Source organism: Artemia sp. Qi Xiang Cuo, unplaced genomic scaffold, assembly GCF_049724085.1.
Source record: "Artemia sp. Qi Xiang Cuo unplaced genomic scaffold, ASM4972408v1 HiC_scaffold_22, whole genome shotgun sequence".
Classification (NCBI taxonomy): Eukaryota; Metazoa; Arthropoda; class Branchiopoda; order Anostraca; family Artemiidae; genus Artemia; species Artemia sp. Qi Xiang Cuo.
The window spans coordinates 2893222-2908940 of record NW_028297431.1 but is presented as its reverse complement, the minus strand read 5'-3'; the positions used below and the strand labels follow the sequence as shown (position 1 = coordinate 2908940).

Genomic DNA, 15719 nt, shown 5'->3' with positions numbered 1-15719 from the left:
TTAATTTATTTATCGTAGTTGAAGGTTTCGGAAATTATGTCAGTGAGAAAGATACCCCCCCCCAGCTCTCAGGGAAAGGGTTGTAAGTTATGCCCTTGGGGCATATAAGGTTTTTATAAAAAAGGGTGGGGGACTCATTGGATTGGTAATAATAAGTTCTAGTGCCCTTTTTAAGAATCAAGGTAATCAGAGCGTAGCTACCCCCCCCCCTCCCACACACACACACACAAACGCATCGTGTTTTCCTGATATGTATCCAATAGGTATTTTGAGACAGTCCTTTTATGCAAAATAGTCCAAATGTCATATAACAAGGCATTCGAGGTTGATACTAACCACCAGAGCCTAAGAGTGAGGGTTGTCAGTTATGCACCTGGGCCATTTAAGGTTCTTATGGAAACGACGGTTGTATAAGTTTTAGAGTTGGCTCATTTGGTTAGACTTGGACGTTCTGGTTCCCTTTTCAGAATCAATAGTGATGGAGGTCAAGTACCATCCCCCACCCAATTACCCCTCTTTTCACTAAATGCACGTGATTGAAATTGTGCGATGGTAATTTTGTTTAAAATAGTCCAAAGAACATATAACAATGCTTCCAGGGAGGTTGTCCAACAATGCACAACCCCCCAGAGCCATGGTACAAGGGCTTTAAGCTATATTCTGGGGGCATATAAGGTTTTTATGGAATGGGTGGTCGTACCAAATTCAGAATGGTCTCATTTGATTTTAAATTGGAAGTTATAGTGTCCGTTTTAAGAGTCAACGCGAGTTGAGAGACCCCCCCCTTTACGCCCATCATTTCCCATAAAAATTTCCAAATAAAGTTTTGAGACATCAGTATTTTCAGTATTGTTGAAAGGTACAGTTATTATGAGTAGCAATAGTTCTAGTAGCTGCAGTAGGCCAATAGCGCCTTTTTTCAACATCCCCTTCAACACACGATAAAATTTTTTAACTTAATACCATCAACCGGTCCAGAAGCATTGTTGACACGTCCTCTTGACAAAATACATGGGTATAGCGTGTTTCGATTTATTTCAATACAGTTACAATATTGCCCAAAATTTTTGCCTTAATACCCTTAGGTTTATAAGTAGCAGTAGCACCAGTAAATATAATAGTAGCATTAGGAGTACAGTCAATAGTAGTAGTCCTATCTTTAGTAGCAAGTTTTTATTGACAAGAGAGTTATATTGTACTTTTTGGATAAATTACCATGGATACTTCGTAAATTTTCCATTGGCTGTATTCAGCTGTACCTTTTTTATCCCGCCCTGTCATCAGTCGCTGCATTCATATACACAAGGTCATATGCTTTCGTTTTCTGCAAAACCTGTCTGACTGTTTTTTTTGTGTGTGAAGAAATTAGACACTATAATCGTGAAATGCCTTATGATATTAACGATGTTGCATTTGGCAAATTCTACGGCTATCCTTCATGGCCTGCTCGAACAGTCGGTATGACTGTATCGAAGAAGGAAAAGTCTTATCAAGTATTTTGCTACGGATCACATGAAAAAGCATCATTTGAAGAAAATTTTGCCAAACCTTCAAAGAAAAAAAACATAAGGTTCAAAGGACATTCACTGAACTTGCCACAGTTCCGGATGTGTATAAAGAAATAATGGGAATTGCCACGGCAGACAGTGTCTCTTCACTCTCGTTTTACCTTGTTAAAGCACAGAATGAAATTGCCAACTTGAAAGAAAATTTTCGTCAAGATATTCACAAGCAGGTGACTGAGAAATGTTCAGGGGACAAAATGTGATCAATGAAAAAGTAATTAACACTATAGTCACTGAGATCTATGATGCGATCAATCTGGACTACAGTACCAAGTTTGCTAGTATTGAAAAAAATGCTTAAAGGGTTTCATGCTCAAATTTTATCGCTAGAAAACCGTATTGATATTCTAGAATACCGCAACGATGATCTAGAACAGGAAAAAAGGTTGAATGCTCTTCTAATCCACGGACTGTCTCAGACAGGTGGAGAAACACTGATTAATAGTGTTTTAGGACTATTTGGTACTAGATTGGGGATCAGCATGATTGCTACGGATATTAAGTCAACCGAGAACTTACGTACTCGAGCAACTTTAGTGGATAATTTTCTCCCGCCTGTTATTGTTACCCTTCATTCCACTTATGGTGCAAAGCGCGTGTTTGCGAATAAGAAGAAACTGGCCCGATCACGAGGATTTATATCTGAGTACTTAACACCAAAGCGCAAACAACTGTTAAATGTGGCACGTGATAGATTTGGTGTTAGGATTGTATGAACTCACGACGGCCGCGTCTTAGCTAAACCATAAAATACTTCAGCCATCTTGAAAATCAGGTCTCTTAGTGACCTAATCACTGATCAATAAACCATTGTTGTGATATATTGAATCAATATTCAGATTTTTTTTTGCTATGTGGAATTCTTTGTTTTTTTATCCATAGTTTTTTTTATAAGTTTCTTGTTGGTTTGTTGTTTAGATATTTAAGATTTGCAATGTTTCAGTGGGTTAATGTTTCATTATGGATAGTATGACCGATAGACTGCCAGATATGGAAAGTAGTAAGCTGCCTGTTAAATATTTATTATCTACTTCCATTGCTAATGATAATTTAAGTGAAGGAAATAATACGCAAGCTATGAAAGCAAGTAATTATGTGGATAAACAGTCGCTGAAAAATTGGTCAGTTAAAGATGATATTGTTTCTATTTTGGAATTTTCAAGGCCTTAGGTCAGCATATCCTACCCCGTGTAACATTTTGAGTGATTTACAAGAATCACCGTTAGTAATAGTACTTGATGAGACGTTTGTCTCAAATGGGAACAATTGTTCAATTTGGGATTTCCAATTTCCAGGATATATTAGTGAAAGAAAAGAACAGCAGCTCATGGAGCGAAGAGGTTTAGCATTACTGTGTGAGGGAAAGTCCCTCGCTGTGGCTTGAGGGAAGGCTAGAGACTCTTTTTATTGAAATTGTTGGTAATTGTGATAAAAATATAGTTGTTGGTTTAGTATATAAAACACCATCATATAATGATGATATTTTTTATTAGGGAGATGGAGTCTTTAATTGAAAATTTTAATAGTGAACCTAAATATAAAGTGCTAAATATAAGGGAGATTTTAATATTGACCTCCTTAAAAAATCAAAATCGTCTAGATTTTCTCAATTTAATGATTTCTTCTTTTCTATATCCACTGATAACTATCCCTACACGAGTTACTGTGAAATCTACAACGCTAATTGACAATATACTCGTGGACGTAAATCTACTCGAATGTTCGTATGCTGTTGTTTCAATTATGGATGTATCGGACCACTTTTTTCTCATGAGTAAATTAAAGAATTCCAGTAGAATGATAACTAAGAAAGATCATTTAAATAAAAAATTCTTCCTTGATTTAAGAGAAAATAATTTAAAAAAATTTGAGATAGAAATGGGTGATGTAGATTTTTCTGAAGTATTTGAAGAAGATCACCCATTGGCTGCGTATGATATTTTTATTTGAACCCTTACAAATGTATTAAATAAGAAGTGCCTTCTTAAAAAACCTAAAAGGGCTAGGACCCTTAAATTCTACAAACCGAAAAAATAAACTTCATATAGCATATTTAGCTGAACCATCTACTATTAATCTTCAGCTATTTAAAACCTATAGGAATATCTTAAATGGATTGAAATGAAAATCAGAAAAACTTATTTACAAAATTAATTTATGAAGCATAGATGTGACATGAAAAAAAAACCTGGAAAACAAAAAATTCGCCCCTGGGTCGAAAGGGTAAAATAGAGGTTATCACTAAACTACAAACTGAATGTGGAAATTTGACCATTCCGAATGATATAGCAATTATTTATGTGAATACTTTTGTAGTGAGGGTGCAAAAGCTCGAAAAAATAATTTAAACAGGTTCCCAAAATAGTTCGATCTGAAGTTTTAGTTAATATTCAAATGACTTTTAATCCTTGTGATGCAAATGAAGTGGGAAAAATTATCAATGGAGTGCATTTGAATTCAAGTGGTGTAGATGGGATTTCCCAGAAGATTGCCAAATCGGTTCAGTCAGTTATAACACCTATTCTATATCCTTCGATTAATCAATCGAAAAGGGGATTTTCCCAGAAGCTTTGAAGGTCGCTAAGATAATACCATTAAACAAAGGTGGTAAGAGAGATTACCCTTCAAATAAAAGACCTATTTCTATTCTCCCTTTTTTTTCTATAATATATGAAAAGGTGATTGGATCTAGGCTAAATGATTACGTTGAGAAAAATAAAATTCTTGTAAACAATCAATTTGGTTTTAGGAAAAGACTATCAACTGAAATGGCTAAAATCAAACTTGTGGATTGGGTAAATTATGCGTGCGAATTGGATTTGACTCCAGCTGCGTTATTTCTAGATTTAAAAAAAGCCGTTGACACAATTGATCATAAAAAATTATTATTTGAGCTGGATAAAATCGGTGTGACTGGAAATAGCATCTTATGGTTTGAGTCTTACTTGTGTGGACGAAAGCAAATCGCGGTGAACGGGTCTTCAACGTCTGTAGCAAATGCAATAACATGCGGAGTACCCCAAGGGTCTATACTAGGTCCTTTTTTATTTTTATTTTTATCGATCGAATTAAATATTATATGTCAGAGGCTGGTATAATCCGTTTTGCAAATGATACTCTTTTACTTGTTGCTGCGCAATCGGTTAGTCTACATTTTGATAAAATGAGAAAGGCATTGGTCAAGTTTATTGAGTGGGCAAATTTTAATCTTTTGACATTAAATTACACCAAAAATAATTACATTTTATTTTCTCGGACATCTAGTATTGAAACTAATTTAGAACTAATTGTAAATGGTAATCAAATAAAAAGAGTAAGGGTAACAAAGTATTTGGGTTTTATGATTGATGAAAACCTATCACGGAAAACACACTCTGACGTTATACCTTCAAAATTGTCAAGATGCTGGGTTTACTTCGCCGGGTTAAAAACTTAGTTTGAAAGAAAATACTTAGATTACTTTATTTTTTATTTTTTACCCATATATTTCCTATGGTTGCTCTGTGTGAGCAAGTAATTTTGTGTCATGTTATAAAAAAAAATTCAGAAAATTCAAAATAAAGTTGTTAAACTTTTGTCACCTAAAACATTCATTACTCAAAATATTAACGAACATTATATTAAAAATCAGTTTTTTGATATTTCAAAAACTAGAGATTATCAAGTTAGTATTTTCATGTATAAATATCTTAATAATTTGCTTCCCTCTTCTTTCGAAAATATTTTTTCCATTAACAGTGATCCCCATAGTCATGATACACGAGGAGCATCGAATCTAGTTCATCAATTTAGAAAAACAACTAGAGCTTCTTTTGTAATAAGAAATTTTGCTCTTTGTGTATGGGATATAATACCGGTTGTGATTCGAAATGCAAGTCATCTGGCAACCTTCAAGGCCACAACCTAAAGATTTTTTTTGCGAAAGAATAGTATTTATGTATGTGTTTTGTGTAAATATATGTGTTTTTATATATATATGTAAGCATATGTATATGTAAGCATAAGTATATGTAGAGCATAAGTACATGTAAGGCAATTATTGAGGGAAATTCTATCTATACCGGTATGCATATTTGAAATTTAGTTTCCCTGAACACGAATGGTATTCAGGTGAGAATTTCAGAGAATGATGGGGGGAGGTGTTGAATTAAATCAAAACATGTTATGTGTATACGGATTGTCAAAAAAGTGTAACTGAGGAATCACTGACCATATAATTATTTGGAAAATTCAGGAAATGATAAGGGAGATCATAGGCAGCGCAATAGCGCTGCCTAAGTAAAGAACAATGTTGACACAATGTATTATTTATTTTTTTATTTTTTTTCTAGACCAGGACACTTTTTATCGAAGGAGTTATCGTAGAAACTTGGAAAAGGGATCATTCGATTAGAAATTGGAATGGCTAGTGCCCTTTTAATAGTCGAATGTGATAGGAAGGCAACTAACACCTCTTCCACGCCCACTATTTTCCCAAACACATCCGATCAAAGTTTTCAGATAGCCATCTTCTTGAACATAGTTGATTTTCAGAGAGAAATTATGTTTTTCAGGAGGACACTCCCCCCACAGCCCTCAGGGCAAGGGCTGTAAGCTATGTTCTGGGGGCATATAAGGTTTTAATAGAAAGCTTTGTCATAGAAACTTCAAAAAGGGCTCATTCGATTGGAAATTCCAAGGGCTAGTGAACTTTTTAATAGTCGAAAGTGATTGGAGTGCAACTAACCCCCCTCTCACGCCCACCCTTTCCCCAAACACATCCAATCAAAATTTTGAGATAAGCATTTTGTTCAACGTAGTTTAAAGTTCTGGAAACTAGGTCTTTGAGGATGACAACCCCCCCATAGCCCTCAGGGCAAGGATTGTAAGTTATGCCCGAGGAGCATATAAGGTTTTTATAGAAAGCGTTGTCGTAGAAATTTCAAAAAGGGCTCATTCGATTGGTAATTGAAATGGCTAGTGAACTTTTGAATAGTCGGAAATGATTGGAAGGCAACTAACACCCCTTCCAGGCCCATCATTTCCTCAAACACATTCAATTAAAATTTTGAGATAACCATTTTGTTCAACGTAGTTGAAAGTTCTGGAAATTATATCTTTTAGCAGGAGAATCCCCCCACAGTCTTCAGGGCAAGGGTTATAAATTATGCCCTGGGGATATACAAGGTTTTCATTGACAGCTTTGTCGTAGAAACTTGACAAAGGGCTCATTTGATTGGGAATTCAAAGGGCTAGTGTCATTTTTAATAGTCGAAAGTGATTGGAGGGCAACTAAGTCCCCTCTCACGCCCACCATTTCCCCAAAGAGATACAATCAAAATTATGAGATAGCCATCTTGTTCAACGAAGTTGAAAATTTAGGACATTAGGTCTTTGAGTGTGACAGCCATCCCAAACCCCTCAGGGTAAGGGTTGTAAGTTATCCCCTGGGGCCATATAAGGTTTTTATGTGTTTTCGTAGAAACTTCATAAACGGCTCATTCGATTGGAAATTTAAAGGGCTAGTGGCCTATTTAATAGTCAAAAATGATTGGAGGGGAGCCCCCCCCCCCCTCACACCCACCATTTTTCAAAACACATCCAATCAAAATTTTGAGATAGACATTTTGTTCAATGTAGTTCAAAGGTCCAGAAATTGTGTCTTTGAGGATGAAACTCCCCCTGTAGCCCTCAAAACAAGGTTTGTAAGATGTGCCCTGGGGGCATATAAGGTTTTTATAGAAAGCGTTGTCGTCAAACTTCAAAAAGGGCCCACTTGATTGGAAATTGAAAGTGCTAGAGCCCTTTTTTATACATGAAAGCAATTGTAAGGCAACTAACCCCTTTCTCACACCCACCCTTTCCCTGAAGATATACAACCAAAATTTGAGATATTCTTTTTGTTCAACGTAGTTAAAATCTTGGAAATTAGAGCTTTGAGGATAATCACCCCCCTCAGAGCCCTCTGGGCAAGGGCTATAAGTTATACCCTGGGGGCATATAAAGTTTTTTATAGCAAGTGTTGTCGTAGAAACTTCAAAAAAAGCTCATTTGATTGGAAATTGAAAGGGCTAGTGCCCTTTTTAATGGTCGAAAGTGATAATTGAGCAAATAAAACCCCTCTTACGCCCACCAGTTCCCCAAACAATCTAATTAAAATTTTTAGATAGGCATTTTGTGCAACGTAGTTGAAAGTTCTGGAAATTATGATTTTGAGAATGACAAACCCCTTAAACTCCTCAGAGCACGGGTTGTAAGTTATGCCCTGGGGGCATAGAAGGTTTTTATAGAAATCGTTTTCGTAGAGACTTCAAAAAGGGCTCCTTCGATTGGAAATTGAAAGGGCTAGTGCCCTCTTTAATACTATTTAGTCAAATAAATATTCATCTATTTGTGTTTAACTATCTATAAGCGTTTTATCGCTGTCCAGCTGTTTACTAATAGTCTTAGCAAACAGATATTTGTTTGGACAGCGGAAACAGAATTGTTAGCTAACAAAAGAAAAATTTCAAACAAGCATTCGCTTTGTTAAAGATATTCTCTACTAATGTTAGCTAACAGTTTATAGTTGGACGTCAGAAACACTATTGTTGATAAAATTGTTACCTAACACTTTTTTGTTTGTACGGCGGAAAAACACCCTTGCATAAGATAGTATCTATGTAAAATAGTAGCCACGGTCGTCTATATAAAACATCGTCTATATATAAAGTTGATCGTAAAAAAAGCCTTTGAGATGTACCTTCATTGTCGAAACATATGGAGTCCAGGTCCGGGTTCTCAGGCTCAAGTTTCTGAGATCCTGAAAAGCTGGGGAAAGAAAATAAAGGAAAAACTTCACGTTTTGAAGAGATAAAAACGTCTTGAACGTCACAGAACTCCTCACTGTTACTTGGCAGAGCATCTTCAAGTTCTGTAAGAAAATTTTAATAAAGGTGAAACAAAAAACATTGTATATTAAAAAATAAGGTTAAAAATTGTCAAAAAATTTGATTAACATAATGATTAAGTCACCAAACGACTTAATGCTTATTTCTTTTTGTGTGAGCTAAATTAGAATATACCATATATAAGGGGGGGGGGGGATGACTACTCCCCCTCTAAAAACTTGTCTTGCCCAGCCTGTAAAACGCAACAAAATGCGTCTCAAAGTATTTTTGAAGCTTTGCTTGTGCTCCCAACCTAGAAAAATGTCCCCCCCCCCCGAACAAGAAATCCTGGCTATCACCTAGATTCGGATACTCCAATTTTGGGAATTTTGGTCCTCTTCAAAAATTGGAAGAATGGTTTTCAAGTATTAGCGAAAAAGACAGATATATACCTATCGTACAAATTGAACTATGGTTAATAATATAATGTCTCTACAGTTTCTGAAATTTTCTTTTTCGAAAGCAAAAAAACAAACATTTGCCGAAATTTGACGAAATTAGGAAAAAAATAGAAAAAATTCCTCTTAAAACCAAATTTCTTTTCTGAAGAATGATTTGAGAATAAGGTATGAATAAACAAATAACTGAATTTTAAATAAATAATTTAAATTTATGAAAAAACAACGTATAATGCAGTTTTACAGGCAAAAAGATTTTTTAGTACCATCAAAAGTACTAAAATGTCAGATCTAGTATTCGCATATCAAGATGTAGTCTCTCAAAGTGAAGTAATTGAATTCATCTAGGTTTATCTGTCTATTGCAACTCTTATATTTGTATATTTCCACCTAATTCAACAGTAACTGTATAGTTTTTGTTCTTTTGTTTTGCAATTTATTGTTGAGCCATCAAAATAAACGATGTTGAAAAACATTACCGTATCATTAATTCAAAAGAATGAAATCATTTTATAAAATGAAAATTCTGGCTGTCCTAAAACAAAATCTACTTTGGTGGTAATTTTTTTTTTTTTTTTTTTCATACCTCAACAAATAAAAGAATGAGAGTAAATATTTATGCTTAAAGAATGATAATATCCCCAAACTCGAAAACAACGTATACGAAATTAAGCTTTTATTTGCTACGTGTGGCAAAATCACCAATTTTATAGCTTTAACAACCATTCGATCGCAAAAAAGCGGGATATATTTACCCATATTCGTAATTTGGGGTAAGTCCGAAACAGAATCTCAGAAGAGAGTTAAAGCATTTATAAAACGTCTTTTACTGTGCTATTAACAGCTCTTGGATGCTGTACACAAGTTTTACCCAGGAAAATAGAAGCAAAAAGCTTCCAGAAATAGGCTTACTTTAATGGCTTATTTCTTGCACTACAAACCCTTTTTTTTTAATACAATCCTAAGCATAGGTTTGACTCCTGAAGCATTAAATAAATAAAAAAAAAAAAATAGAAATAGAAATAGGACCAATTTTGTTTTTTTGAAAAGGGAGTGTGCATGGGCGCCCATATGGAAGGGGGCAGAGGGGACTCCCCCTGGCTGAACGATTCTGCCTTTTATTTTATATTTTTTTTAGATTTCAATTATACAGCACTGGAAATGCCAAAAGACCAGCTAAGCCCCCGCCCCCCGCCCACAACATAAAACACCGAATGGGTGCCAATGGGAGGGTGCTGTATTAAAAAAAATTTTTTTGATCTAATATTACATTAATTGCAGGTTGGATATTTAGTTAAAATTAATTTCAGAAAAAAAACTAAAAATTTGAGGTTTTTAGATTGAAAATTTTCTTGCACTAGAAAATCAACAGTTTTACATTCAAAACTAAAGCTTAAACTAGGGCACAGGAACATGTTTCGTAGCGGATTAAACTCTTTCATCAATGAAAAAGAAAATTGAAAAGATTTCATTTTCTCAATCTTTTTCTATGAAAGGAATTTATAAAAAGAAAAAAAAAAGCCGTTTTTTTTACATGATTTTGGACTAAATTCTACAGTAAAATTACAAAACAGGATTTTATAGACTTTAAAATGTAATTCTCAAACACATGCAAAGTCTAAAATAGTACCAAAGAAGATATTTTTCAGTCATGTTGCAACCCTACTCAAGCTTGAAATACTTGTTATATTACTGCAGTTATTCGTTTATTTATGGTTATATCGCTTAGTACATACAACTTGAAAAACAATTTATTACTCACTTCAAATCCCACTTGAGAATGAAGCTGATAAAAATAACTGTTATGTAAATAATTTAAGCATGCAGTGAATGGCTGATTCTGAATATAGAGAAACTTATTTATCTTCTTGGCTACTATTTTTGTATTCTGTTTACTTTTGCCTGTATAAAACTAATATTACTCATTAACAAAAGTAGTTGGAATTTTGGCAAAAATAATTATATATCTTCAAGGGTCCAAATCTAGCGGCTTCTACGTTATTACTGGCAAGCCTTTCAATACCCTTTAAAAATTAAAATAAAATTATATCCGTATAAAAATACATTTTCTAATAAAAATAGAAAAAAACTCAACCTTCAAAAAAAAAAAAAAAAAATACACCCACCTTTTTATAACTGTGTTTTAATTTACCGATTTCTAGGCATATATTAAGTTAAATTAATGGAATATATTACATACTAATATTACATTTAGCCTTCAATATTTGTAAAAAAAAAAAAAAAAAAAGAAAAAAGAAAAATATTTGATTAAATTACTTCGAAAAACAAATTTGCATATAAAAAAGGGATAAAGCCAGGATTAAGATTGGGATAAAAAAGTAACATTAGCACTTCAAATTGGAGGAAAAAATCCATTTTTTGCTAGGCCTTTATGTTTTCTACGTAATACAATATATATCCCATTTATAGTAGGATTTACGGTAAAATTTTATTTAATTTTATTATTAGCTAAAAAAAAAAGAAGCTAAATTAATAACAAAAGGTATAACCTATCATTCAATGAGTCTTAATACTTTCATCAAATAAATAAAACTGAGGGGAAATGAAAAACAACCAAAATTCCTCACAAGAAGCTGGCGAGATAGCTCAATACCTCCACATCCCCTAGATCTCCGCAAGAGGAGAAAAAAAATATTTACCAAAGCAAATCAGATTTCCTTATATTCCCAAAATTTCATTGGATAACTTACCATTTTTAATAACAGAAGCAGTGATGTCTTCAGCCATATTCGTAATTTGAGGAGAGTCCATAATGAAATCTAAAAACAGAATTGTACCAAAGTTTTACCCAGGAAAGGAGAAGCAAAGCTTTCCTAGAAATAAAAATAATTAAATGTCTAATTTCAATCACTATAAAATTAATTTTATTTTAATTCACTCTCAAGCATAAACTTAACAACTTTAAAAATAAGCCATAAATAAATAATAATAAAAAAAAAAAAATAGAAATACGGTTTCTTTTTGAAAGAAAAGGAAGTTAACTTCAAAACTACTTTTTATCTAACTGTATATAAATTAAAGGTTTTTATTCCCAATTTCAATTTATTTCACAGTAAAACCAAAAAACTGAGATTTATAGCTGGGTAATTTTGTGCACAAGAAAATTGAGCCTTTTTTTTCTCTTTCTTTTTCAAGAGGACAAATTTGTGAAAGGTTAAAAACATTATATTTTCAGGTGTTTTTGGAACAAAATTCTACAGTACACTACATAATATAGGCTTCTACAGGCTTTGAAACGTGACACTTTCCCAATAAAATTCATAGTCTAAACTTGAACCCAGGAAGACGTTTAGCAGTTACACTCTTAAAACGCTAAATTACCGTATTTTCCCTCCTGAAACTCCCTTAAAAATTTAAATGTCCTAAATCTCATTGTCTGAGATGTTTCATTTGTACACCCAATCTTGGAGTATGCCTGTCATTTCTGGCATCCTGGTATCTACAATGAATTGTTAAAAAAAGCAGAGGCGCCTAAGGCACCTAATGACACACTTGAAAGCTATATCTCTTATTCACGTGCTTTTTTTTCAATTTGACATTCGTAGGTGCGATATAGCACTAAAAAAAAACTCATGGTGCCACTTCTTAAGTGGAAAAGCTCTGAAGTACAAAACAGGCATCATTGTAATAGTTATGTTCCAGAGCCCTTAACTGGAGGTTTAAAAAAACCCCTCCCGTACACTCCCCTCCCAGCCCCCTTAGTATGTTTCATAAATCGTAGGCTCATTAGTAAGTTACTGAAACATTAGCAGGCTATCACACCGTCGTACATGGATATTTAACGGGTGAATAATAAACTATTGCTTATTCTTACTAGGTCTAAAATAGTCCTGCTGTCTATTATACTTCACAGCTGTCAGTGTTAACAAGATTAAGGGGAGAATTTGCAATGAACTCTTTGTCATGGTTGAAGCATTGGCTGCAACATAGCAAAGAGCGAACCACAGCCTATAGTGACTAAAAGTTAAAAAATGTCAAAACGGTAGTGTTTTCTTATTTATTCCAGACCTAGAGGGGTACTAGAAAATAAAATAGAGATTCTTAAGGGCTCATTCAAAAGCTATTTCCCATATGTAATACGCGGTTTATATAAATTTAGCCTGTGCGAGTGCCATATGGCACGAAAAAGGCACTTTTTATTCCGTTTCTCGAGGAGTGGGGCTAGCGGGCTACCAGAAAATCTTATGGATTTTTGATAGCCCATATAAAAAATATTGCACATATTTACGTTCTTCCTATAAATTCCACCATCTGCAAGTTTCAAATAGCACTAAAAACGGCACTTTTGGTGCCATGTCTCAATTAGAAAAGCTAGGGCGAGTGAGCTACTAGAACTTTTTTGAGTGATATTTAATGACTCATTTGAAAACTTTTGCTCATATCTACGTGCCTTTTATTAATTCTACCATTCGTAAGTGAGATATAGCACTGAAAACAACATTTTTGATTCCACTTCGTAAGTGGAAAATCTTGAAAGCATAAATGGGTATCTTTGCAATAACTATGGTCAGAAACCCTTTACTGAAGGTACGCAAGAACACCTCCTGAAACTTCCTCCTTCAGTCTCCCTTAATAAGCTACACAATTAACCAATATATTAACTTGCAGTACTAGAGGCGTGTTTCTGTCAGTACAGCACTGGACTTCAAATTAGATTATCATAAGTTCGATTCCAGCTTGGATTCTTTTTAAAATCATGGTTTGTCCCTTCTTAATATTACTTTTCAGATAATCCACTATTTTGTAGGCGTGATGCACAACTTTTTTAAGGCATATCCCGGGACGGCAGATTTTAAACCTATTACTCATATCTACGTGATTTTTGGAAATTTTACCATCCAAATGTGCCATATAGCAATAAACACGACACTTTTGGTACCACTTCTTAAGTGGAAGAGTTTGGAAGCATAAAACGGTACCATTGCAATGGTCCAATGCCCTTAACTGGAGGTTTATAAGATCCCCTCACATATACTCCCCGTCCAAATCATCTTAGTAAGTTTCATAAATCGCCTAGTCATATTAAAAGTAAAAGATTATTGAGAAAACAAATTAACTAAAACAAAAACTTTTCAACTAAACATCTACCAAAATTTAAGATTGATTGATCAACAGTTTTGAACTGAACCTTCAAACTTCACTCTGTGATGAAGCCTGTGGGCTAGTTCTAACGGCTGTAATTGAGGGGAAGGGACGTCCTTGCCCCCTTAGTATTTGCTCTTGCCTAGGTTTTCAAATCACCTTGTTTTGGTCATTTCATTGGAAAAGGACCTTGTTTCATTTAAAAAAGCTAGGGAAACAGCCGAAAGTGCGCTTTGTGGGAATGTGCTATCAAGTCAAATTTATAAAAAACGATTAAGTATAAATATAAGCTTTTAAATGAGCCATTAAAAAGCTTGATTTTGTTACAGTAGCCTTCTAGTTTCTGCAGTAGGTGATTTACAAAGCCCTGTCTTCATTATGGCTTTTCAGGCGAAGTCGGCTGAGTAAAAACAGGTTTTTGCTCATCGAAAAACAAACGTTCCTGAAAAATATGGATTGTTTTGTGAAGTATGGATAATTAACTTTATGTAATAGACTGAATGTTTTTCTTAGCTATTAAAGTTGTTTGCGGCATTTTTTGAGCTTGGTTGTGAGCTTGGTACAGTAGAATCAAACCAATTAAGGACACTTTTCATAGAATCAAAATATTATCAATCCCTTTTAAGATAAAGCAAAAATCCATTTTAGGATTTACTTTATTTTTTTTACGTTTAATTTGGTATCACGTCTGCAAAATGCCTCAGCTCAATGACTGGCTCTCGTTTTGGTTCATAAAAGGACATGCCATGATTAGTTTGTACACAAGTTCGAATTAAGGCCATCTTGATAGTATTAGGACTATAGACTAGCTTTAGAATTTGTATCATAGCTTGAAATTCACTCTCGTATAGAGAGAAATAATCGGATTTCCAGAGTCCATATTATGTCTTATTTGATCTTCATTGCAAGTGACACTAAAACATATTTCTTACAATTAAGACTGTATATTACCCACTATTGGTATTATAGCAGATGAGAGCAAAATGCTGCTTGATAAATCAATCCAATATTTCTGTATGCTGTTCAATTACTTTGCGGTTATTAAAGAATATTTAGTTTTACGCTTATGCTTTTAAGATAATTTTAACTGTATACTGAAAGTTACTAATGTCACAACTGGAGTAAGACTATGAAAAGCTTTATAGATTTGTTTATTGTTGTCAGGCTACATACTCACTTTTGACTCTTAAATCAACAATCCTGTTTTTTTATGCTTGGCTTTTGTGTTTCCAGTAAGTGCTAATTTTGTATAATCCTAAAAGCATAGGGAAACATAATTAGTTGGTTTATTTGTACTAGTTATATGAATATATATTAAATAGGCCGTTTGAAGTTTCAACTTCGCTCTTTACTTCCCTCGGAAAAACTTTGTTTTTTTAAATTTTCTTTAAATGAAACTAATCTAAGTCATTAACAAAAGTAGTCACAATTTTGGCAACAAAAATATACATTTCGGGAATCCAGATCTAGTTGTTCCTATTGGAATGGCTTCCTATCTAAAGAAAATGTTACCTCCTCCCCCTCCTAGATTTTTAAATAAATCTTTCTTGGTATTTTCAATGATAAACTACTTTCACTGAGACTCAGATCACTCAGTAGATTTTAAATACTTTTGTAAATTGACATCCTTGATTACACATCATTATCAGGAAACAAACGGAATAAATTACAATTTAAAAATAGGTTTTATGTACCCAAATTTTTACTACAATCCCCAAAAGGGCATTGTATAGAATACAGTGCCC

General features: G+C 33.9%; 1 long non-coding RNA gene across 1 annotated transcript; it reads right to left on the bottom strand.

Moving 5' to 3' along the window:
* Positions 1–4343: 4343 nt before the first annotated feature.
* LOC148939055 (uncharacterized) lies at positions 4344–15229 on the bottom strand. The gene is made up of 4 exons (XR_016143579.1): positions 15152–15229; positions 11583–11705; positions 8287–8457; positions 4344–4405 (listed from the first exon to the last, which is right to left on the bottom strand). It is a non-coding gene; the product is annotated as an uncharacterized LOC148939055 (long non-coding RNA).
* Positions 15230–15719: the final 490 nt, after the last annotated feature.